General features: G+C 37.0%; 1 long non-coding RNA gene across 3 annotated transcripts in view; it reads left to right on the forward strand.

The window, feature by feature from the left end:
• Window positions 1-27,298, forward strand: part of LOC123789316 (uncharacterized) — a 345,463-nt gene extending 318,165 nt beyond the window's left edge. For all 3 annotated transcript variants that reach the window (XR_015724028.1, XR_015724027.1, XR_015724026.1), the window contains one exon: window positions 16,900-27,298. This is a non-coding gene — a long non-coding RNA (uncharacterized LOC123789316). The remainder of the gene's footprint in view (window positions 1-16,899) is intronic.
• The last annotated feature ends 229 nt before the right edge of the window (window positions 27,299-27,527 follow it).

Below are 27,527 nucleotides of genomic sequence, written 5' to 3' on the forward strand. Positions count from 1 at the left end.
ACCAGAATCTTTTCCTTTTAATATTAACAAATGTTAGTAGACATTAAATTGCATTTAATGTAGTCAAGGAGAAAAAAACCCTACGTGATCAAATTGCTTTTGTTTGTGGTGAATCCCCCCCACCACCCCAGATGCTTGGAGGCTTTTTTTAATTTGCTCTCAAAAATGACTAATTTCATTAGGTGTGGAGTGAATACTTTTTAGATACAGATTTGATCATAAATATGTTCTTTCAGTACAGTTCTGGTTATTCCATCCCATCTGTTTTCTCCTGCAGGAAATCTTATTTCCAAATGTTGGATATCTGTTCTCTGTTCTCAGTGTCTCTCATTTTTTTCCTTAGACTGTATTCTGGGTGATTCTTAAAGCCTCTCATCCAAAGTAGTGATTTGATGTTTAAAATTATTGATTCTACTTGGCCTTTCAATAGCTTTTAAGCATATATATCATCTAATACCTTTTAAAACTCTTCAGAAATTAAAAAAAAATATAGTGTGACCGACATCATCTTCATCTTGATGTAAGTATATTTGCTTATCATTCATAGAGTCTGTTTCATTTAATTTTTTTTGAGAGAGCAGAGCACTTTTCACTTAAAGTTTTCTTTTGCAGAATGCCTGGGGGGCTCAGTTGGTTAAGCGGCTGCCTGTGGCTCAGGTCATGATCCCAGGGCTCTGGGATCGAGTCCTGCATCAGGCTCCTGGCTCAGAGGGGAGCCTCTTCTCCCTCTGCCTGCAGCACTTCCTGCTTGTGCTCATTCACGTGCTCTCTGACAATAAAGAAATAAAATCTTAAAAAAAAAATAAAGTTTTCTTTTGTTATTTTAATACAGCTTCAAAAGCGTACTTTTGCATCAGTACTTTGCTATGTTACAGTTTCATTTTTATGTGGCGGATCTTTTTCATGAGTTTTTATAGGACTGAATGCATTGCAGCAGCTCTAAGTAGTTTGGCCATTTGTTCCAAAATAGTAGAGGTGGATTCTCCTTGGTTCTCCTCTTTGCTTATCAAGCTCTTATAATTACGCCCTTCCAAATTTAACTAAAATGCTGGATTTCATAAATAAATGTTATGAGTTTAGTCATTCATTAGCCTGAGGAAGTATGAGCATTTTCACCTTTGTGGTGATTTCTTTCTGGAAAGTTCATTCTTAATATCCATTAAAAGTATGGAACTAAGGGCTTTTCTTCCCTATTTAGTTTTCTCTTCAGTCTACCTTGAGTTCTAGAAAGTTTGACTCTATACAATCCTTTTAGTTTTCAGCTTGCTCAGTTGAGGGAATGCTGTATCCCTTATTCCTCTGGGGATTTGACTGAAAGTCTTTATTGTAAATCTTCCTTCACAACCTTAGAGTGGGGGTAGGAAAGAAACAGTGGAGCATTTCTTGTCTTTCCCATGGCAGCACAATTCGTCTAGCCATTAATGCTTCACATTAAAGCATTTTGGACAAAATACTGTTGGTTTACTTCATGCAACACTACTGATTTCTTGTTAAAAGGATTTGTGTAGCAGCCCATAGTGTCTTTTCTTCAGTCTGTATTATAACTTGCAGGCATTCCCGTGTTTGGTACCATCCCTTGTTTTCAGTGTTCTGGAATCTCTTTGGTCATCACAGTTGGTTTCTGGCACAGAGTGTTGGAATAGACCCATTGATTCCTAGTGTGTTATCTTTTCCAGAGGATACACTCAATGTGATTTTTGTTACTCTCTATCTATACGTCATTTTATCCAGCTCTTCATCCGTCACCCGTTTCATGAAGTAATTAGTCTAAATGTTCTGTTTTCTCCTTAATACTAAACTCCCCTAGACTTTCCTAGTCTTGTAGAAAGTCATCTCAAGCAGCTGATGACTTTTTTTTTTTTTAACTATTTAAAAAATATTTTATTTATTTGAGAGAGCGAGTGAGAGAGTGAACACAAGTGGGGGAAGAAGCAAAAGGAAAGGGAGAAGCAGGCTCTCCACTGCGCAGGGAGCCTGATGCGGGGCTCCATCCCAGGACCCTGGGATCATGACCTGAGCCAAACACAGATGCTTAACTGACTGAGCCACCCGGGCACCCCAAAGCTGATGACTTTCTATCTTTGTCTACTTTTGAACACATCACAACTTCCAATCCATTGAATTACTACTATTCAGGGAAATGAAGTCCTACAACTAAAGCATGAAGCACAGTGCTTGCCATGTGGGACTTAATAAATGTGAATTCCAGTCCCCTTGCCTTCCCAGGTGCTTTCATTGTCTAGTTCCTCTTCGGTTCTCTACATCCTACAAATGCTGAATAATTCTCTTTAAAAGATAGCTCTCTTGGTACTTGAATCTCATATTGGTTATAAACCACTAACAAACTCTGTAGTCAGCAATTGTTTTATGTTTCGTAAGCATTTGCTTGGGTTCTTTGTACGTTCCTAGATGATATATACCCACCAGTTATAAGAACAGAATAGATACTAAGGAATAGAATTCACTAATAAAATGGGAATATTCTTTGCTTTTTTTTTCTTCTTTTTTTCTTCTTTATCATTACTTCTGGATTCCTTACCCTCATGGGCACTTGCTTTCCTTCCATTTTTCCTCAAGTCTCAGTGGGGTTGAATCTCAAGCAATATTGAAACTGTAATTTTTTCTTGAAAGAAAGTCCCGTGGAAAATAACATTTGCTTGACATTTTTTGGTTTTGGTGGAGGGTTTTGTTTTTGTTTAAATCTGAATACAATATTTTCTGCCATTTTTGAGTTATATAGAAAGGAAAGTACATTTATTTTTTCTTTAAAAGGCGTACTGAGCCTTCTAAAAATTCTGTATTTATGTTGAAGGCAATTAATTCTATATTTCAAATTTGTTTCAGGAAAGAATCTAGAGCTAAATAAAAATGTTGCATTATCTTATAAATGATTAATGTCTGTTACAAAAAAATGCATCTTTAGTGTAATCTCAGTGCCTTAATGTTGAAAACATTGAAAGAATTCATAGGTTCAAATTAGATTAGAACAAATTACATAGTCAGAAAAGAGATCTTGTTTTGCTAGTGAGAAATGTACGTACACCAAAATGTTCTTCCTTCCAAAGTCTTCCTTTCTAAAGTTTTCAGTGTAGAGGATTATCTTTTCAATGATTTCTTTGCTATCTAATAAGCTAAACTACTCTTACTGCAATTTTAACTTTTTCCTATACCATTATATTTCTGTGATATTGGAAACTTCATTTGACTCAAGTAGATGCTGTCTTCCCAATAAATGGGTTCATTTAAAGGAATCTGAGAAGAAGACTTCACAAAATGCCTTTCTGTAAGACTTTCAATTTTTTACAGTGGTTACGATTGGATATTACTTTATTTCTTCCTGTACTCCTTCCCTTTTATTTTAGAGTCTTGTTTCTTAGGTAGCTTAATATAGATAATCAATTATATCTAAGGGAAAAGTTCAAGTTAGTTAAAGAATACCTTTTGTTAGAGATATGGACTTTGCAAAATCCTTCCTGAAAATTGATCATAATTTTCATTTATTTTGAAGTATGCCTTTAGGTTTTTGTTGTTTGTTTGTTTTCCTGAAAAGCAACAGTATGGACATGCTGGTAAAATTCTACACACTAATCTTTCCCTGCATTACCAAGCATTTTAGAAAAGTGTAAGAAAAAGTTAATATCAGAAAAATTTAAAGCTGAACCACTACAGTGCTCCTTAATATTGCTGCTTCTGAATTTGGAAACTTCAGACACTAGATACTGAACTCACAGGGTCTGGTGATGGCAGTCAGGAGCAAATATAAATTTCTGTTCACTGTATTTATATAATTGTAGAAAATATTAAAATACATCTATGGATTTTGTGTAAAATACACTTGACAATATTGAAATGTGTTCAGGAAATTTGTAGTTATCATATACAACAGAATATACATTTTAAATAACAGAATAATTTAGAATAGTTTGTATGGTTGGTACATTTGGTGAAATCTTTCTAATGAAAGAAACTTTCACTCCTGTAGCCTGTGTGATTTCTTCCTGCCTTTCCTTTCTCATTCTTGTGGTAACATAATCTTTTCCTGGGAGAAATTCCCTGTGATTCAGGTGAAGGTCACTGATTTCCAGAAGCCACAGCTTGGACACAAGCCTCAGGTTGCCGACCAGAGCATGGTATTCTGCCCTTCTGACCAGCTACTGTGATTCATTCAGAAATGGACACATGGCCCAAGCAGAGAGGTCTCCCTAGAACATTTTTCGAATTATGGAAGAAAAGGGACACTCCTTGCCTGAGAATGCAGGTAGAAAAAAAAAAACTGAAAAAAAAAAATTTTTTTTAAGTTAGCTCTACACCCAACATGGGCCTCAAATGGACTCATGTTCGACTGACTGAGCCAGCCAGGCACCCCTTAAAAAAAACTTTTAATTATGGAATTTTTGGAGTGATCTTTGCCACCATTGAACCAAAAAAGGTAGCTGTTCCAGTGGGATTGTTTGAAACCTGGATCAAATCTGCCCGGTAATCCACGGACTTCATGGTTCCATATACTGGTATATCTCTTCTTCTTAAAGTTGTTCCTGTGTTCTGCTCAAATTAGTTAAATTTGTTTCTTTTACGTGCATTAATAAGGTTCTGAATAGTGCAAAAAATGATCAGTACAGCATAGCAATTAAAGGATTCAGACTCTGGAGCAGTTGGCCTCGGTCGAAATTCTAGCCCTGCACTTGGAGCTGTGTGATCTTGGCCAAGTCCCTTAACCTCTCTACCTCTGTTTTTTCACCTGTAACAGATCATTTTAGTATTCACCTCAGAGGGTTGATTGAGTTATTATAAAGTGCTTATAAGAACTTGTGCATAGTATATACTGTACAATGTTAAATAGGAATAGTGATTGAATAAAAAGGAGGTTTTTCATATTATAGAGGAAGGGTTGATGTTAAATTATCGTTGATTTTATGATTCGTTTAAATGGAGCAGAAAATATGCACAGAATGCTTTTTCCCCCCCGCTGTTGGTAGCCAGATTACTCTTCATCATGACAGAGTTTCGGCTCAGCACAATCTTTAATGATTTTCTGATTCACCAAGTATTCTATTTTAGAAATAACATTTTCATGTTACTTTAGTGGACCATTTGGGTGTAAGAGTTTGGGTACCAGCTAAAAAGGAGGTTTAATTCTCATCAACATTAGATCTTTTTCAGTCCTTTGAGTTACAGCGAATTTCTTACAAATTTAAAATCTGGTATAGGTAAGCTTAAAAATTAAAAGTCAGGTCCTTGACACATGCCGTGCGTTTAATACAAATAAGTTCTACCTCTTTTAATAGAGTCCACCACTGTCTATTTTTTTTAAAGATTTTATTTATTTATTTGACAGAGATAGAGACAGCCAGCGAGAGAGGGAACACAAGCAGGGGGAGTGGGAGAGGAAGAAGCAGGCTCACAGTGGAAGAGCCTGATGTGGGGCTCGATCCCACAACGCCGGGATCACGCCCTGAGCCGAAGGCAGACGCTTAACCGCTGTGCCACCCAGGTGCCCCCACCACTGTCTATTTTATCCCCTCTGCCACAAAGAATTCTCTCAAGCATTTTAAAGAGAAGCATATAGTGGCAAGGACTTGAAATGGTAAAATCCCCCTCTTTCAGTATTCAGTGTACTTTGTGGAGTTAATAGCCATAAATTCTTAATATTCTACATAGACTTTGACTTGATAACATTTATAATAATAAGAAAAATGTGTTTTTAAACACGTATTTTTCGAAATTGAGAACTCAATTTTTCAGCCTGCTGTTTTTCTTCAAGGCTCCTGTTGAAGTAGTAAAATCTAGTTAGTAAAACTTGTGGAATCACACCCCAGCATTAAAAAAATTAATCATTTTATGTCCACAGGTAGGAAGCAGTGTAGCTTTGGAGATATTAATCATTGCATTTCATGTCATGAATAATACATTTATGTTCTTTGCTGGACCTAAGCTGATAATATACATATGTAGCATGTTTACCCTTTGCAAGCATATTGTAGGTCTTATGATATATTATGTATGTATCAGCAGCTCTGTTTATTAGAGCCTAGGCTCAAATCTTGTTGCAGTGAAGTGAAAAAGTTACAGTCACGTTCGAAGATATTGGAGTCGTAATTAAAAGACAAGCCTGGCCCTGGTCCCAACTTTTGCTGGGCTGGAGGTACAACTATCGATAGGATTTATATGCTGTATATATAAGATCTTAAAGTTATAAATCAAACTAACAAAATTATCATGTGTGCTGTCCTCCTACCTCGATGAAGGCATATGCATAATGAATTGAAAGATCAGTTAGAATTTGAAATCCTTTGAATAATCTGAGCTTCCCGGAGAGCTAGACACGTGGCCTATGGTGGCTTACTCAACCCACCAAGCTCTGGCCCACAGCGCACGTGTGTGCGTCCCCCAGTCCCCGTAGGCAAGCTTCATCTAGAGCTGCCTCTTTGAACAAAAGTCTTTTTGGCCACTTTTCAGCTTTGCAGTGGTGGCTCAGCTCACCCTTTGGAAGATGTAGCTAGTAAGAGACCTGCGTAAGCCCCGCTGAGGCTATTGAGGTAGCTAATTCCGGGGCCCCGGTTTCCCAGAGCCTTGGCCTTACCGGGCCCTCATCTGCGTAGAGGAACATACCTGCAGGAGGGTAAGAGCAGACTGCTCACACGCTGGCTTGGGACAGGAGCCCTCTTGTCTAGGTGGTACTGCTGAGAGTCCAACCCAGAAATTGAGTCTTCATTTACTTTACTTGATGATTGCATTGTTTTGAGGGTTGAATATCTGCAGTTTCTGTGATCCAAACAGAAAAGAGGAGCTCTGTTTCTTTACATGCAGTTATTTTAAAAATAAAGGTGGATTACTAAGGAAATGAGGAGTGATGTTAATATATATTACAAATCCTGGCACTCAAGGAAACTTCTAGCATGACAGTAAATATACTTCTTTGGTTTTGTACAACGTAGGCTTTACTTAAAACTTGAAATAGCAAAATTCAGCAATTTCCTGTTATCTGTAAGTCATCTGACATTTGTAGAAACCGGAAGAATAAGTAACCAGAAGAATTCTATGACTGTACTTTAAATTAGGTCTGTGATTCATTTGTCTTCATACCTAAACACAATAAAATAACTAAAAATGATTTTTCAACTGCCAGTAATTCTGAAATAGAAATAATATTCCTTGTGGAATTACAGTGTAGGAAGAAGCCACATCATTTTTTTTCCTCTCAACTTTGCTGGAATATTCTCTCACCGCTGTTACCTAATCAGTCTGAGGGAATGTTTACCCAGATCAACTGTAGATTATTGTATTCCACATCAAACTGAACGTTTTATTACAAGTACACAGTCAAGGATTTAGTTTTCCTTCAGTCCTCGTGCTTTATCAAACCACATCGAATAGATTCATTTGAAAAACTATCCCTTGTCAAATAACAAGTTGTTTTATGTTTTACAAATGACAAAGACAAAACCGACTTTCTGTCAGGTCAGCCAGAGGCTGCTGTGTAAGGAAGAAGGCAGAGCAGCTTTCTCAAGCAAAGGCAGGTTGTGGTTTTACCTTTACTAGTATGTAGGGAGATGTATGAAGCAAAACCCTGAAATGAGATCTAAAGGCGTGGGACCCTTTGTACGAGTTATTTTGAGTGAGGTATTCTCATTTCTCCTGTTCAGTTTCGTGTACACTTGTGCTCACTGACTGCTAGTTCTGCTCCCGGCATGCCAAAATCTGTTGCAAAAAGTGCACTATTTGGTGCTGATGTCTTGGTTTTAAAGAGCCGCGAAGGGGCACGTACATCCCAATGTTTATAGCAGCAATGTCCGCAATACCCAGGGTATGCAAAGAGCCCAGATGTTCATCGACAGATGAATGGATAAAGACATGAGTGTATATATGTACACACACACACATTGAAATATTACTCAGCCATCAGAAAGAATGAAATCTGGCCATTTGCAGCGATGTGGATGGAACTAGAGGGTATTATGCTAAACAAAGTCAGTCAGAGAAAGACTATATGATTTCACTTGTGGAATTTAATAAACAAAACAGATGAACATAGGAGAAGGGAAGGAAAAATAAAATAAGATGAAAATTGAGAGGAAGGCAAATCATGAGAGACACTAAACTCTAGAAAACAAAACTGAGGGTTGCTGGAGGGGAGGGTGTGGGGGGATGGGGTAACAGTGTGATAGACGTTAAGGAGGGCACTTGATGTAATGAGCACTGGGTATTATATGCAACTGATGAATCACTAAATTCTACCTCTGAAACTAATAAAAACAAAGATATATATGACTTACAAAAAAATAACCCCTTATATAACTTGTGGAGGTACCACAGAGATCATGTGAGAATAAGAACTTGGGTCTCAATAAAGTCCCAGTTTCCTGTGTGGTCTGAGGATCTAATGGGAATTTCTTATTAATAACATACACTTCTCAGTGCCTCAGTCCACACATGTGCCGCAAGAGAAATTTTGTATTTGGAAGGTAAAAGCCTCCCTCAAAGAGTAAACTCAGCTGTTATTAACTGCATTGATAGTGCAGTGACATTTATATGCACACATTTCCATCATTGAAAATAAACTAAATTACATGAAGTAATTTCAATTATTTTATCAAACACATTTACAGGATTTCGTGACATTTAAATAATTACACAGGGGCAATAGTAAGGAACATGTGTCTGAAATGAGATTCAGTCCTAAGGGAGTAGCACAATTTTTTCTCTGAAGAGTTCCTGTGCTGAGAATGAAGATAAGTGTTCAGTCTTTTTGAATCTTAAGTGCTATTATATTTCAGAAATAGGCCCAAAATCATGGATTACAGGTTTTTTTTTTGCATAGGACCTATCATAATTTGAGTATTAGCAGATCAAGTGACGAGCCCTCTGATTGCAAGCTCTTATGAAGCAGTGTTTCTTTTTCCATTTAAAAGTTTCAAGAAATAACTAGAAATTATGCATCAGATTTTTGATGAGGCCAGAATTGGTTAAATTTTCTGGGCAATAATGGTGGTGGGATAGGAGTCCCAGAGTCAGCCTTGAGGAGTTTGGGGTCTTAACCTCCTTTCCTTCTATCAAATCCAAGTTGAAATGGACACAGGAGATATTTTGAAGTGGATGAAGTCAGTTGAAGAGGCTGTTTGGAAAGGTATGGTAATAGTGATGATGTGAGGTCATAAGTTGATTCTGACCTTTTGAGCAGTAGTAGAAAGATTATATATTCTTTCTCCCAACTCCAGGAGCTGAGAATCAAACTCAGCCCCAAGCCTCAATGTACTACACCCATCTGAAAGCTCACTTGTTCCACTGCTTAAACTCTTTTCCAATAACGACTGTTTCCTTCGGATGTCGTTTATCTAAACTTCAATTCTTGTAACTGCCTCCAGAGGAGACCCTGGTAGACATCAGCAGAGCCTCGAACTTCAAGCAAATGATTTAAGATTATCAGTAAGAAGAAATGAAGTAATGATATACAGAGAAGTAGTGTTTAGCTAAATACCCAGTTAGAGTACGTTATGGTGAGGAAAGGGGGTTTGTAAAGACAACCTGAGGACAAGACCTGGGTAATCATTCATGAAAAGTTGCTTCTTGCATGGGCCAGATTCAAGACCAGTCAGAATCCAAGCTCCATCATTCACTAGTTTTTATGTAAATTAAGAAAGTCCCTTTATTTGAACCTCAGTTCCCTTCAGAGTAGAACGAGGCTAATGGTATCTGTCATGTTTGTGAAGTCTGCAAATAATATATGCAAAACTACTGTGTTTTTTATGTAAGTATTTAATAAGTTGTGTCCTCAGATGAAAAAAATGCAGGTAAGGTTCAACTCAGAGAAGAGGTGAGCATTTACAATGAAAGACCCAGATAGCTATTAGTTTGGGAAGTCCGGGTAAAGGTTGGAATGTTAAGATTTGGGAGAGAGGTATTGTGAGGAAGTAGGTAAAGATGTAGGCTTGAAATCCAGACTACTTGTTTTCAAATCCCAGTGCTACCATTTAACAGCCATATTTTATTAGACAAGTGACTTAAACACTTTGGATTTCAGTGTACGCATCTGTAAAATGGGAATACTGATCATCCTACTTGCCTTATAGGGTTGTTCTAGGGATTGAATGAGTTGATATTTGTAAGCCCAAGTCCCAGCACCTAGCAAACACGGAGTAAACATTAGTCTTCATTATGATAGTTTGGACTGCTGGGCACTATTTGGTACCACCTTGTTGTTTCAGACAGAGTGAAAGGGATGATTGGTGATAAATTTTTTTAATTTTAGGTTGTAAGACCGTTGATTTTTATTTTGGATATAAAACATGACAAGAGACCATCAGTCTCAAATTTGCAATTAAACAAGCCAGAGAAACTATAAAAATCATAGTTAAAATCATAAAGCCAAGCTTATAAAGAAACCCAAACAAACCAAACATCAGAGTACTAGATGATCTTTATTGGATAAAAGAGACTTAGCCCTGCTCTCATCACTGAGGGAATGCTTATCACAGATAAGAGGGGCAAAAACCACCCGAACTGCTAATATATATAGTAGCTGTGTGTGGGCTCTTAAAATAGATTAGAGCTACAAGGGACCCCAGCCATAGAGCAAGTCTGCACTCACCACCAATTGGAAAGTAGCATTTTAAAAATATACAGTAGCATTAAAAAAATCAGATAAGAAAACATAAATATAATGAAAGATGCCAAAGGTCTCCACACTGCAAACTATAAAATATTACTGGAAGAAATTAAATAGGACCTAAAACATGGATCTAGCAGGTACCTCGTTTAGAAAATGAAATGTTGAAACATCTATACTTCCTAAATTGATATTTACATTCGATGTAATGTTTATCAAAATGTCAAAGGCTGTTGTGAAGAAGTAGACAAGATGGTTCTAGATTATATATAGAAATGCAAAGAAAATAGGGTAACTAAAACTATGTTGAAAAGGAACAAAGTTGGGGGACTTCAATGAGCTGGCTTTCAGAATTTACTATAAATGCACAGCAGTCAAAAAAGCAGTGTGGTATTGGCCTAAGCATAGGCAAACAGAATAATGAAATAGAGTCTAGAAACAGACCCATGCATATTTGGTTAACTGATTTTTAACAGAAAGTGCCAAAGCGATTCTTTGGGGAAAGACCTTTCCACAAATGTTGCTGGAACAACTTGGTATCTATATGGAAGAAAATACACTTGGCTCTGACCTCATGCCATAAACAAAAAGGAATTCCAGATGGATCACAGATCCAAATGTAAAACGAGATTCCAACAGTTCTACAAGAAAACAGAAGAAGATTGTCATTACCTCAGGTTATACAAAGATGTCCTGTACAGGACAGAAAAACACAAATTGAGCACTTTTAAAATGTGCTTTTTTGTGTGGGAAGTATCTGCTTTGTGGCACATATTTCAGTGGAGTTACTTGTGTGGATGGAGAGGAATTCTTTATATAGTCTTTATCTGTCTTTTGTCAAAGACTCTGTAAATTTTATTTCCCAGCTTGTGGTTTATTTATTCACTTTTGATGGAATCTCTTAATGAGAAGAATTGTAAAGAACACAAAATATTTTTGTAGAGAACACAAATACTCGTTCTATTTGTTTGTTGGCGGACTAGAATCCTCCCTGAGTACCAAATCCTTTTGTCCTGAGACATGTCACACTGCTAAGTGCAGCCATCCTGAACCATGTTTCTAATCCCCAGTGCGTTCTAATCTCCAGGGCAACTGGCTTCCCGTATCTAAATTGACTAACATTCCTGCTCTCTTCGTGGTAAATAAGACAAATGTTGCAACAAGGCAACATTTTATGCATCTTAGATTTTCATAAGAAAGCAATTTCTTGCAATGCAACCTGCCATTGTTTTCATCATTTGGTACCATACTTTGCCAAATATGTGATGAGGATCGATGTAGAGGTGTTTAGGAGGTAGAAAGTTAGGCTGTATTGAACTCCAGTGGGCTTGGATGAAGGATATGTTAGTCCCTGAATAAAGAAAAGCTCAATAGAATGAAATTCTTTATCTACTGGAACATGATCAATTCTGAGTCTGTAAATGTCCTGTCGTGGGTTGGTAAATAAATTTATGTACACCTCTAACTTAGAAACACAGTTACCTGCTGCATTTTAAAGAGCTGTTAGTTCTATTTTCCAAATTCGTGCCTCCTTAGTAGTCCACTTGTTTTAGGAGCATGTAATTGGTCAAACGCTTTGGAAAAACTTTTATTACTATCTTGTTATATTTATGCCAAAAGCTGATCAGGAGTGACCACTTTTGAGGTGCCTCAGTGAGCTTTTTTTTTTTATGCCACTGTCAATCCAGTTGAACTTTGAGCCCGATGAAAAGATAGTCTCCCTGTCCTAGCATAGCTGAAAAGCTCCTACATTGACTTAGAATGCATCAATTAAATATTTGTAGCCACAACTATTCTGGGGGAGAATTCCAGATCTGGGAGAGTATTATTCCTTGGGACGATTGTGGCACTGGGTCAGAAAGCATGACACATACCACCTTCTTAACTTTTTTCTTCATTACACCCTCAAAAGGGATCTCTTTTCCTTTCTTTGAGGGCCCAATGATCCTAACCCTGGGTGGGTCAAGATAAGGGCATCAGTGGTATTTTTCCTAATTCATATAACTGATGCTGAGTGGCCTTCCATACACCGGGATAGTATAAAAAGCGTGTGCTATATACTACTTATGCATTTTAAAATGTGTATATACATAAACATATACACATTTAATGTGCACGCATACACACACACACACACACACACACACACACACACAGCTGTTTGACCAGGTAAGAATTATTCTTCGGCATTAATTGGCCAGTTCATAGAGCACTTTTTGGAGAAGAAATTAGCAGGCTCAACCAAATTGGAAATGTGTATAAATTTTGACCAAACAAATTTCACCTCTAAAAATCTATCCTCCAGAAATCTTTGCACCTTCTTAAGGGCATGTAATCAGTGCAACTTTTTTATAATACCAAAAATTTGAAAAACAACTTAAATGTTAATCAGTTAATTATACATTCCTTGTATCAAATATTGTGTGATTAGAAAAGTAAAGGTATAGGTCTTAGTGTAGGAAGATATCTTTAAGACCTTGATAAAAGAAAAATGCAGTTCACTGAGTAATATGTATAGCATGACTTTATGATAAAACAAGCAAGTTACTACCCTTTATGTGTGCACAAAATACTTGGAAAGGAATTTTAAACCATTAGTCAAGAAGGGAGGAACTAGGCAAAGAATATTGAAGGGGAATAATTCTTATCTCTATACCGGAATTTTAAGATTGTGTATAAGTATTACTTGTTTAACTAAACAGGAAAAAAGTCATTTGTAAGATTTTTTTCAATAATGGTGATCTATTAATGAAGGAGTCCATGCTCATATTAGAACATCTTTAGCAATAATGTGAAAATTACATGATGTAGAACATATTGATAGATTGAAAACATTGCTATTTAAAATGGTAGCTTCACAAGATATCTTGAAGCACTGAAGTGCTATCATTTGTCAATAGTTGAAAAATTTGCTACTTGACTATTTCCTTTTCAGTATGCGAGCTGTCTAGACCGTGTATTCTATGAGTGAGTGAGTGTTTACGTAGCTGTCTATAGTGCGTTCAGGAGCGGCTTCCCAAAAGATAGCTCTAAGTCTTCATCCCTAGATCCTGTTAATGTGATCTTATTTGGGATAGTCTTTGCAGATGTAACTAAGTTAAGGATCTTGAGATGAGATCGTCCTGGAGTATCTTAGTGGCTCCTAAATCCAGAGTCCTTAACAGAGTTGGGCAGAGGCAGATTTTAGACAGAAGAAGAAAAGGTAGAGGCAGACATTGCAGTGATGCAGCCACAAGCCAAGTTAAGACCTGAAGCCATCAGAGCTGGCAGAGGCAAAGAATGCTTCTCCCCTGGAGCCTTCAGAGGGCATAGGGTCCCATAGATGACTTGATTTTAGACTTTTGGTGTCCAGAGATGTGAAAGAATAAATTTGTTGTTTGAGCTACCAGGTTTGTGACCTTTTGTTATAGAAGCCCAGGAAACTAATATACCATACATCTAAGTAAAAAATAGGATAGGTTTAACATGCAGAAGAGATCAGAGAACTTTAAAGCTTCAATTCTTTCAAATTTTCTTAGTGTGTTGTTTTTATTTCGTTCCAAAATTTAAGTCCTTAGAATATTGACTACTAAAGGAATGAGCTTTATTCCACGTATTTCCCCAGAACCACTGAACATAGGAATCAGTCAAGGTAGGCATGATCTGGTCCAGTGGTCATACACAGAAGAGCCCATAGGGGTCAGGAATGAGTCATGAATGTTGGAGTTGGGCTAGGTTAGGGCAGAAGTGAGTGGTGAAAGGTAAAGTGAAGGGTCTAATCTACCCAAACAAAGGCACTGTCAATCAAACAGTTAAAAACCCTGTGAAGGCACAACACCTGCAGCTTTATCTGGCTGCCTGCGTGCCCAGGGGGATCTTCTACCCAAATCAAGAGGTAAGTGGAATCTGGAAGACCATTGTCTGTCCCTGGCACAATACCTAACCAGCTACAGAGCTAGGATCATAATCCCTGGTTCCTCCCTCCTAATCAAGTGTTGTTCTGCCTCTGATTTGCTCTTTATATCTGCTGAACAGAATGGAAAGAAAACAAGATGTATTGACCAGCATGTGTTGGGCACCATGCCAGGTTTTTTCAGGGCTGTAATCTCATTTAATTTGCACAACAGCCCCGTGGGGTTGGTAGGTTTCCTCAAGGTTGTGTAAGTTGCCTAAGGTCACTCGACTAGTAATGCTGGTCTCTCTGGCTGCAAAAACTCATGCTGTTTCCAAGATATAATACTACTACAAAAGGGGGGCTCAACAAGCCATGAGACTTGGGGGAAACACGAATATGTTCTCCTTCCAAAGACAGGTCATGGTTATTTTTATTTTTGATATGTTTGAACTGGGGGGAAAAAGAGTGTTTTTGCAGTAATACAATCGCCTTCACTATTTTTTTGTGGGGGGGGGAGCTGTTACATATCCTATAGGTTTTCCTGTTATCTTTTTGGTTTTATAAAAATGTCCTTTCCCTTAATCCCAAGGCAACAGCTTTACTGCTTTTTTTCCCCCTAATTATTCTGTAACTGCCAGAATTATCAAATTACTTTTGAAATGTGATCTGATTTCCTCTGTACTTGGTAAATGAGGCAATAATTTTGTGTATCTGGCTTTATTTAAATAGTTGTACCTTTAACAATTCTGTCTTTTGGATTTTACACCTGCTTTAAGAACTAAATTGGGCTATGCTAGAAGATAGTCATTTTTTTTTCATGGACACATGGGGAAAATGTACTTCTAGAAAATAAATTTTGGTAAGGAGTCTTTGTAGTAATTCTACCAAATGACATGGGAGTTTTCTAGTTTTTTTCCTTACTTAACCAATAAATATTTATTCATGGCCTATTATGTGCTCAGCATGTTGCATGTTACTTATGGACTATTTTAGGTGTTTTAAAAGAAATAAGAAATGTAAAATATGACTCCAGTCTTCAGAAGCTTGAAACGTAGGTCTAGAAACAGGACTAACACACGAAGAATAAGATATGGATGCCTAATGAAGCATTAGGAACTCAAAAATCGAATAGCTCAGTATGAACTAAAGTGGTTAGAAAAGATTTCATTGAGATTGTGGAATTTGTGGTAGACCTACAAAAATTAGGAGGATAGAAGAAATGAATAAGAATATTGTGTGTGTGTGTTTTGGGGGGAGAATAGAATTAAAAAGACAAATGTGGAATTTGTGTATTTGGGGGACAGTGAATGAATCAGCCTTACTGAAGAGAAATAAGGGGAATGAGAAGTTTGGTATGGTAGCCAAACTGGAAAATAATAAATGCTTTAAAAGCCAGTCTGAGGAGTTTGGATTTAAAAGCAATTGATGATAATGAATCCTCTTGTGCTGGAAAATGATAAGATAAAAGGCATTTCTGAGATTTAGCATCAGCACATACAACAGTTGGATTAGAGGAGAAGCAGAGTCAATGTTAGAGTCAAGTGAATATAGCAGCTAAAATATTGTTATTTTAATCGGGTTGTGATATAGCGGGGCGGGGGGGCTAGGCTAGGGTAGTGGTAGTTGGAATGGATAGAATAAGGCAAATTCTTCCAAGAGGCATTAAAGGGAGAAACAATGATGTTTAGAGATTAGAGGATGGAGATGTCTGTAGGCAGCTAGAAAGGGCATAGTATGACTGGGTAGGGAAGGAGATGCAGATTTGTTAGTGGCCGGCTAATACATAGCTGAAGTACTGAGTGAACATCAGCCCAATTATACTTAGAAAACCAGAAGGATGAGCTGAAAGAACAGTCCACGTTTAGGAACCTAGTAAGGAACAGGAGAGGAGAAATTGCATTGGAAAGATGGGAGAAGCTCTTAAATATGCCAGAGAATGAGAGAATTTCATGAGCGGCTCATTTGTAACACCAAACCTTATAAGATATTGAGGAAAATGTCTGAGGAAAGGTCAGAGTCATCAATTTAGCATGAGGAGATCACTGGCAATCTTCAAGAAAATAGTTTCTAGGGAGTGGTATGCACTGAAATAGGTGGTAAAGGGAATAAGAAGGAGTTAGAGTAGTGAAAAAGAGGAGAGGAAAGATGTAGATCAAATGTTAGAATAGTCTGGGAGCAAAACCAGGGAGGGACATTGATTAGTAAGTAGAAGAGATAGGAGTGAAAGAAAGATGTTACGATGGCTGCCATTCAAGATGGCACCCAGTGATCTTCACCTCCTGCTCTTTACACCCATGTGTAGCTCCCTCTTACATGGCATGGTGCTGACCTGTGTAACCTCCATATATTGGAAAAATAGTGCTGTGTGACTTCTGAGACTAAGTCATAAAAGATACTGTGTCTCTGCCATGTTTTCTCATAGATTGCTCATGCTTGAAGAAGCCAGCCCTCATGTCAGGATGACACTGAAGCAGCTCGTGTAGAGGAACTGAGGCTTCCTTCCAACAGTCGGCACCAGGTTAGTGAACTGCCTTGGAAACCAATCCTCCAGGTCCAATTAAGTCTTCACGTATCTGCTGACATCCTGAGTACAACCTCCTAAGACATCCTCAGTCAAAACCACCCAGGTAAGCCACACCTGAGTTTCTGACCCACAGAAATGGTGAGATGATAAATGTTTGTTTTAAGCCACTAAATTTTAGAGTACAGTTGATTCCTGAACAATGTGAGAGTTAGGGGTGCCAACCCCCGAGGAAGTAAAAAATCAAATAGCTTTTGACTCCCCTAAAACTTAACTACTAATAGCCTACTGTTGATCAGAAGCCTACTGATGACATAAAAGGTGGAGTAACACATATTTTGTATGTGATATGTTTCATATACTGTATTCTTACAGTAGGGTAAGCTACGGAAAAGAAAATCATGAGAATACATTTGCAGTACCCTACTGTATTTGTTAAAAAAAAAAATGTATAAGGGGACCCATGCAGCTCAAACCCATGTTGTTTAAGGGTCAGCTACAATTTCTCATGTGTATTGGATAGCTGATACAGATCTCTTTAGATATTTTTTTTCCATATGTGTTTATCACTTTTTCTTTTTGACTGGTAGAACTCTGAATATGTTTCAAGGTGCTTATTGAATATCAGAATGATTCAAGATGATAATATGGGTAGGAGAATTATATGACTAAGCTCTGAGTGGTTGGAAAATTCAGGGGACTGAAAGCTGGGGAGTTGATTTAAAAAAAAAAAAAGCTATTTTGTGAAAGTAATGTGAAGTTCAGCATAGATGTAGACTCTATTCCGTCTTGAGATAAAGGCAGGAATGCCCGGAATAATTCACTTCGGATCAGTTCAATTTACTAAATCCTCTACATGTGCATAACTCTGCATGTTTATATTTTTACTTAGCTAGTAGGTGCTCTCCTTATCCGTAAGAAGAATATTCCATGACAGGATACTTTGTAAGATGAGTAGTGAAAATGTTAACTTCATTCCTCACAAAGGTCAGGAATCTACTAAGTAATTCATTAAATGCACATGTAATACTTCATAATGAAATAAGTAGTTTTACTTTCGGTTATCTCTGTATTTTTCCTGTAGAGATTGCTTGTTGTTATTTATTTATTTTTTAAACCCATCTACATTTACCATGGCATCAGGGGGTCATGTGCACGAAGTCTTTCGGTGCTCTTTGCTGTCCGAAGGTCAGATGGACTTGTGGCAGTGTTCTGAAAGCTGTACTTGGCTGTTAGTCTAACAGAAGGGGTGGAAGTGGAGTAGAGGTGAGATTACGTAGATTGGGTTTGTGACCCTGTATGGATTCTCAGGTTCTGATGTAAGCTCTTTGATATGTATCTTCAGGGACGGTATGTTCACTTTTTTCTTGCATTCATCAATATTGTTTGAACATAATCCATTTGTAGGGTACTGTGCAAAGACCTCGGAGGGCTAAGAAGTTCAGTCGAAAAAGAGTCTTTCCTTAAGTAGCTTACAGTCAAAGATCATTTTTATAGGCAAGGGTGGTCTGGGTGTCAGAAGAAAGGTAGAGGAGCGAGAGTGCATGTACAGCCTGAATGTCTCACGGCATTGTCGCACAGCCCAGTGCCAGTTAACCGTTCTTTGCGGAGTGCTGTGTGGGAGGAGCTGGAGAGGTGAGAGCGTGTGTCAGCATTCGCAAGTGCGTTCTCGAGCAGCACTTGAGCTTCTGGAATATAGTGCCTGGTGACCAAGATGGCTGAACCTTTCCCTCCATTTGACTAGACCTCAGAGGGTTTTCTTCCTTATTTTAGGCCTCTGATCTCCCTTTTCTTAGAGCATTTACTTTAGAAAACTTGAAACTATACACTCTTTCTCTGCCTCTTTGAAATGTACGTAAATCTTCTCCCGGACTCTTGCCAGTCTTACAACCCAGGAGAAGCCTTTCTTAAGTATTTGAGAACCATCTCTTTGAAATGAAAACAACAAAAACCTCTGCCTCCTAGTCTGTGTGGGAGGGTAGAAGCCTAACTTTGGGTGCCAACTAGCAAACGGAGATGGTTTCATCACAGAGAAACATCTGGTAACTCAGAAATCACCCGGTGTCCTCCACCATTAATGAACCTCCTCTCTAATGTCCCCCGGTACGTTTCTCTGGCTCACCCCATCACTTGAACACCCTCTTGCCTTTGGTTCAGCAGAACTGATTTCAGTTCTTTCTCTCCTCATGTAACAGCCTGAGTCATGTTGTCTTTACCTACTTAACTTTGCCGCAGATTTTGCTTTGGCGCTGGAAATCCTCTTGTCCTCTGGCCTTGCACACCAATGTCAGTGAAGGCAGAATCGAGGTGGGATCTTTGAAGTCTACATCTTTGGTGTTAAGAGAAACCCAAACAAAATGCTCAAATAAATATTTAGGTGTAAATGGAGGTAAAAACTTATAGGGATCTGGAGATTGAATGCTGGACATTATTTCAAAAGGATAGAGTGATAATTTGGTCAAAAAAAAGAAAGCACAGAAAGGTATACAATGAAGAATGAATGTGTCCCCTATTTGTCTTCCTAGTTTCACTTCTCAGTTACAGATAACTGTTTGTTTTTAACTCTTGTTAATAATGCTAATAGTACACTTCCATCAATGTTATTAATATATCAAGTCTGGTATCCTTTGTTAACTATCTCCTGTAAAAACTAGGGCAGTTAATGCATATGAATCCCTGTCTTTTTTCTCCCCAACAAACTCCACTTTTGGTTTGCTTACATATATTATTATATAAAGAAGCTCTTATAGTTATTCTGTTTAAAATATTTAGACCTCTGTTTTTTGACACGGTAAGACTAATGCTTCTCCAACTTACGCATGCATCTAAGTCACTTGAAGGGCTTGTTAAAACACAGATTCCTGGACTCTATCCCTAGAATATGATTCAGCAGGTGTTGTGACTTTGTTAAATTAACATTGCTACTTACAGCCCTGGCCTGGGCTGTTGCGCTGTCATATGGTGAGTCACCAGTCAACAAAAAACTACAAAGGAATTGACTTATTACTCCTAAGTCCTGGAGGAAACACCTGGTATATGTGGAGGGACTGTGAAAGGGGGTCTAGGCAGGGTGCAGGCAGAGAGAGAAAAAAGACAGGACATGGGACACATGCCTTTATTAGGGTCAGGGTGGAGTGCTTTGAAATTCCTGGGCTGAAGCAAGATTGGTCAGTTCAAACCAAAAAGAGCAGCGTTTTGCTAAGCTTCATGGAGGGCTTAGGGTTGCCCAAAAGGAAGACCTTGGGATGAAGGGGAGAGTGCTTAACACAGTGGTGCCTAGGGGAGTCCTATCAGGAACATATTTATTCATGACTCTGGGGACTGTTACCTAGGGCATGCCCTCAGGGAGTGCCACTGTGAGCTCAGGGCCCCTGCAGGCCTCAGAAGATGAATGCCAAAGCAGCACTATCCGGGAGCAGCTTAGCTAAACTCTTAGCAGGAGGTGTAGGGTGAGACCTGAGCATTTGCTTTTCTAATAAATTCCCAGGTGATGCTGATTGTGCTTGTCCCAGGGTCCACACTTTGGGAACTACTCAGTATTTGTCAAATCACTGATACATAAGATGAGAAATTTGTGGATCTGCCCTTCTCTTTATTCTTCATTGCTTTCACCTCAACTTTTGTCAGCTGTACCATTACTTTTATGTTGTAAATATTTACAAAATGGCATTATTTCTGGTTATTATAATTATGATTTCTGTCCTTTGCATACAGTTGATCGAAAGATTTGGAAACTGATAAAGTTATGTGGTGATATGTGATCTGTAGAGAAGAAAACCCATGCTTATGTAACAGGACCAAAATCATTAATATTGTGAGACTCTTTCTCCTATCTTTGCCTTCAGATATTGGTTCTAGCTTTGCCCGTTGAGCCTCATTTCTTCTTCTACTCTCTGAGGATATTCCAGGGTTCCTAGACTGGATTCGAGGGCTTTGTGATTCAGAAACTAGAGGAGAGCCGATCAAAAGATGTGTTAAGCCTGGGGAGGAGTTTTGGGGGGAAGTTTAGAGAGAAGGAATAGAAAGAATTTCATGTGTAGGGGAATTAGATGGGAGAGTTCATAGGAATTTGAAGTATTCTTGTCTGTGTAATTCTTTTAATGGTATAAGAAATACAAAGGTTCTGACCATGGCTTTTTTTCTTTTAAGGTCTGTATTTTTGTCTTTCTGTATCTTTTGTTCATTGAAAGGTCAAAGGATTTTTATCCTCTTATTGTTCAGTTCTGGACCTTTAATAAACACAATTTATATACTGAAATTTAGCTTCTTTGTAAAGATACTCCTCACAGAGAATTCTGAATTCCTTTTCTTCTTTTGTATTCTAAGTTTTTTAAATTCACAGAAATAAAGATTTTTTTCCTCAGATACCACTGTTACGAAAACATAAAACAGGAAATTTTAAGTATAATATATTGGTGACTATAAAACTATCTTTTTGGTCTCAGGACACTTGTATACTCCTTAAAATTATTAAGGATCCCAAAGAACTTCTGTTTACATGAGTTTTATGTCCGTATTTACCATATTAAAAAGGACAAGTGAGAAAATTTAAAAATATTTATTAATTCAAAAATAGCTATACTGAAACTATTATTTATTAACATAAACACCGTTTTAAAAGTTGTTTTTCCAGAATAAAAAAGTAGATATTAGAGTAGCATTGTTTTACAATTGGATAAATTACTTTAGTGTCCAGCTCTTTTATCTGCTTTTGCATCAGTCTGCGGCCATATATTGTTTTGGTAGAAATACATGAAGAAAATCTGTTTTCACACATGTAACTGAAAAGAGAGGGATATTTTAAAGGCCTTTAAGATAATTGTGAATATTCCTTTTTTAATGCTACCGTGAAACTTACTAAATCACAGTTTTCTAAAGGTTAGTTGCGATGTGGAATCTGAAACTGTATCATAGTAGTTTTCTATTGCTGCTGCAGCAAATTACTGTGAACTGAGTGTTCGATAACAGAAATTTATTACCTGGACACCAGAAGTCTGAAATTCAGAAGCTGCCTGGGTTATACTTCCTCAGGAGGCTCTAGGAGAGATTCTGTTCTTTCATATTCTGGTGGCTACTGGCGTTTCTTGATTTGTGACCTTGTCTCTCCAATCTCAGCCTCTGGGTCACATCTGCCTTTGCCTAATTCTTACAACTATTGTCATTGGATTTAGGATGCACCCACATAGCAGAAAATAAGCTTCCCTCAAAATCCTTAATATAATTACATATTTGACATGTAACTCTTGTATCACATAAGGTCCAGGTTCTGGGGATAAACACAAGGACTTACCTTTTGGGGGGGCCACCATTCAGCCAATCAGACATATCAATAACCTTGTCCTACTCTGTTTCATTAAAATTCATTGTTTTATCTCACAATCTGAATGTCTGTTGCCATGCATGATATTATTACATCATACATTAGTCATTGGGAATACACTCATTTACCAAGTTATGAAGATCTTCCAAATATTGATAAATTTTATTACATAGTATAAAAAAAATCCCACATCTTAACATCACCATAAAATTCATCATTAAAGTCTTTGAAGATTGGGAGCATGCATGGTGGCAGATAAAGTTTTTCTAAAATTACCATTTTCACTTGAAAGTTCCAATTTTATCATTGGCAGCAAATCTAGTCCATTCTCTTTTTTTGAAGTTGACAGGCTCACTTTGTTCATTGTTAAGAAATGTTCTACCAAATATCCCCAATCTGAATAACTATCATTTGTTTGTCTGTCATTCTTGTAAGTAAAAATAGTGTTCTGTAAAAAAGTAGCTAGTTCAGCTAACCAGTCAAACAATTGCATGGGTGCTTTTCCTAGAGGCAACCATCGTACTTCAGTATGCAGAAAAGTACTTTATGTATAATTCCCCCTTGTCAAACAGAGTATTCAAAAGATGCATACCAAAAAGTTGAGATTGAATACTATTAATAATTTCTACTGCTTCAAGGATATTTTTAAGTGAAATTGGATGTTGTCCCCTTACTTTTTTATTTTTAATTTTTTTGGTACTGTGAGTGTGTGGGAGTGGAAAATATGAATAGTAGTACAGCTTGGTACCACTTGATTCATGTGGAAGTGTCAGCAATTTTATCCATGATTGCTCTTGAACCGTCAGTGCAAATGTCAATGTACTGAAAGAAGACAAATAACATACTAAAAATGATTAAAATAGTTTTGACCTTGCGTACCCCTAAAAGGTCTTGGGAACCCTTGAGAACGTCTGTGTTGAGGTATTCTAAAACAGCTTTGCGTTTGGAGTCCAGCTCTTTCAGATGTAAGGTTTGTGACGCCTGTCTTCTTTTCCTTACAGAATTATACTCTGTGTCATCAATAGCATCAATGATAGAGCATTTCTTTAAAGGATGCTCCCCTGTATAGTATGCATTTTCCTTCCAAGTTTGATGTCCATCTCATGTTATTTCCAGAAAGTGTCAGCAGAAGGTTTTCAGACAAAAAGCAGGATGCATAGTACTTGAATACTTCCAAAGTTGTTTATGATTGAATAGTTAAGGGGTTGCAATTGTCTAGTCATGCTACTAGGACTGAAAATTGAGGTCATGCTGTGCAAGCAATGATTAACATCCTTGTGATATTGAATTGTGTATGCATGTATGTGATATATCTCCCCTTTTGTTCTAGCTGCTTTTGTGCCTTTGAGGAGTGTGTCGTGGCTGTCCTCATATAAGTATTGAACACTTCTAAGCTTGCAAACAAATACTATTTAATGGGATCCTTTCTTTCATTATATCTTCTAATTGGTTTTGTGTTGTGTGTTTACATACTACATTTCTTCAAAGAAAGACTTAACATCATATAGATACTAATATTTTCTAAATTAATAAACTTTATGCAGTGTCAGTGGAATCACCAGAATTACATAGTTTTCTCACTCTGCGTGTAAACCTGTTGACTAGTACTTTGATTTGGAAGAGTAAATAAGTACAGCCATGAATATCCGGATAAGAAGAGTAGTGGTGTAGGGGGTGAACTAACTCTATCAGATACTAAAACATATAAAGATTAAACTAGTGTATTATTGAAAGCTAAAGAGACATTCAGACTAAGGGAAGAGAATAAGAAAATCTATGAATAGATCCTAATCCTTGTGAAAATTCTTTTGTAAAGTTCAGTGTATCAAGTCAGTGGGGAAAAGATGTTTTTAAATAAGGGATGTTGGGGTAACTGACTAGACATAAAAAGATAAAATTCAATTCATTCTCACACTGTATGTCAAGATAAATTTCAAATGGACCAGAAATGCAAATTTAAAGAACAAAACGTACAAATGTACTGGAAGGAAATCTGAATATATTACTCTGTAAACTGGGAGTAGAGAGAACTTTGCTTCTGCATTTGATTATAGTTCAAGGAGAAACTGGTATATTTGATCACTATTAAAAATGGAATGGCAAAAGAATTATAAACAAAATCAAAGATAAGTGATAAACTAGAAAAAATTAATTTCAGAAATTAAGTTAATATGACACAGAATTTGTAAAATAGAGAAGGAAAATTATTATAACTTTAGAGATAAATGAGCAGTTCATAGAGAGAGGCAAGACCACAGGGGAAGGGAGGGAAAACCGAATGGGAAGAAATCAGAGAGAGACAAACCATGAGAGACTCTGGACTCTGGGGAACAAACTGAAGGTTACAGAAGGGAGGGGGATGGGGGGATGGGGTAACAGGGTGATGGGTATTAAGGAGGGCACGTGTGGTGATGAGCGCTGGGTGTTATAGGCAACTACTGAATCATTGAACACTACATTGAAAACTAATGATGTACTTGTATGTTGGCTAACTGAACATAATAATAATAATAATAATAAAAAGCGAGAGAAAGAGAGAGGTGCAAATGACTCAAACATGGAGGAGTCTCAAATTTGTTCCCAATAAGTAAAAGGCAAATTGAAAGTACAATAAATTCCATTTCTATTAGATTGGCAAAAATTCCAATCTGGCAACATACGTTTGGGTCAAGCCTGGGGGAAAACAGGTGCTCTCATGTGTTGCTAGTGGGATACAAAATGATACAACTATTATGAAGAGAAACTTTGCAATATGTAATAAAATTATGGATGACGTTAAATTTGACTCAGTAAGTCTTCTGAAATCTGTCTCACAGATACTCAGGCAAAAATGCCAAAAGGACATTTGCATAGGACTGTCTATTTTTCCAGTCCCCTTTAATGGCATATTTGAGTTTGAGACTGTGTATAAAAAAAAAAAAAAAAAAAATTCTCAAAATGAAGTTTTATTTTTTTATTTTTTCACACAATGAAGTTTTAAATAAAAGTTAAAGAATGAGGAACTTCTCTAAATACTGTTATGGAGTAAAATACTGTTAGAAAAATACTGTATAGCGTATTGCTTATAGTTAAATATATATATCTAGACTTATAAATATGTATACACCTATAAGCCTATATATGGTATGTACAGCTATGCACATATGTATAAGTGAATATATAATGTGGAAACATATATGTACGTTATATATAAATATGTATAAATATATGCATAGATAATTTATATATTTTCCCTTAAAAGGATTGATGAATAAATCAGAACATTTTTCAAAGGTGAACAATATGTGGAGGGCATATAAGTAGAAGCTGAGCTGCTTGAATAGACCACATTTTATGGGCTTGACTTTGAATCCATATAAATGTGTTTACTTAAGCTTAGATAATATAAATAAACACAGAAGCAGTACATAAAATAAAAACAAAATGAACTAATGAAGCTAACTTTGACTCATTATAATTGTATCAATCACATGGAGAAGAATTATAAGTGATTTAAAATTCTGGTAAATTTACAACAGACACAGGATTATATTCTAAGGAAGAAATTACATACGAATTAATGGTTTTTTTAAATTTAAATTTTTTTACCAGTTGTGTCATTTATTATTATATTGGAATATTTATTCTCTTAGTAGTAGAATAAAAGACCTAAGGGATATGTTAATATCACAAAGGAGTCAAAATTTTCAGATTGAAGGAAGAATAAATTTGAATAGGAATTACTGGTGTGCATTCACACTTCTTGCTGTATTTTATCTTTTGAGAAATGCATATTTCCTTGCTTCATCTACTGAAAGATCCAGAAACTATAATTAACTCTCTAGCAATAAGCACCCATAGTACTTAGATTACCATCTCTAAATACCATTCTCTATCCTTTTAGGAACCAAAATATCTTAAAGAAATGAGAAACTTGAGTTTAGACAAAGAAAGCTATCGAAGACTTGTGTTTCTGTTTTATTCTCCTTGGGATGCACTGTTGTTTGATCGTATTGATTTATATTTTTCTTCCATTTCAGAAAATCCTCTGGCCTTAGCTCTTTGAATAGAGCCCCTTCACCATTCTTATCTTTTGCAATTCCAGCAGACAAACATTTGATTTCCTCATTCTGCCCTCCATATCTCCTAAATTCATTTTACATTTATCATTTCTTGCGCTCTCCCTGGTTTCATTCTAGATATATTAATCATCTGTGTTTTCTAGCTCATTAATTGTCTTTTCTACTCTACCTTTCCTGTTATTTTAAACATTCATTGAATTATTTATTTTGAATTCATTTTCTGTAATTTCTATTTTTTTATTTTGTTGTATTCATTTCTTAGCTTCTTGATCTATGCTGATCTTTGCCGTTGCCCAGTTGGTTCATGTAAACAGTTCATTCATGGTTCTTCCAAATGTTGGGACTGACAATTTCAAAATCTTAAAGCCTTGCAGGTATTAGTTTTTACTTGATCTGTTATGTTTTTGTTTTTGCTAGATTTAATTTAAAGTGGTTTATGTTCTTACGTGTGTGTGACAATCTTTGTAAAGTTATGCATGCTTTTTATTTCTGGAAATTTTGCAAGACGATTATATGCAGTCTTGGGCTTCTTAAGGGTTTTGGGTTCAGAGCAGGTACTTACGACTCTGCTTCTCTTCCAAGGGTCAGTAACCCCAAAACTGTGTTGCTGGAAGACTTGGCCTCTGCGATTCTATGCTGCTTCCCGCTGCCAGCCCCCTCTTCCTTCCTCCCTGCCTCTCTGACTCTGAAGTACTGAGTCTGCTTTTCTTGTCCTCTGCGGTGTAGCTGCTCCGGTTCCCACTTCCCGAAGCCTTGGCTTTAGAATTTTAAGGCATTAGAACACTTGAGTTTCGATCTCTGCTTCATCCCTTATAGGCTGTTGTTAGTCAGTATTCACTACTTTCTTTTAACTCCACAAATTTGACACTATAATCATAATTATTTAGACATTTCCTTTTTAACTTTTTTTTTTTTTTTTGCTCATTTTTTTGTTCTTGTGTCTGTCTTGCCTGGAAGAATGACTACTTTGGGGTATTCACTTAAAATATTTTGAAACACTTTGGGGTCTTCATAGTGGTTATTGGCACTTTAAAGATAGTAGAAATTTCTCTAGTGTAGTTTAGTAAGTAAACACAGTAAAATATTGTAGTGGGTGTGCAGGGGACAGAAGAATTATGTGCTCAGTAGAGCATTTTGCTTTGTGCCAG

This window comes from Ursus americanus, chromosome 3, assembly GCF_024610735.1.
Source record: "Ursus americanus isolate L20-20 chromosome 3, mUrsAme1.1.p, whole genome shotgun sequence".
Lineage (NCBI taxonomy): Eukaryota > Metazoa > Chordata > Mammalia > Carnivora > Ursidae > Ursus > Ursus americanus.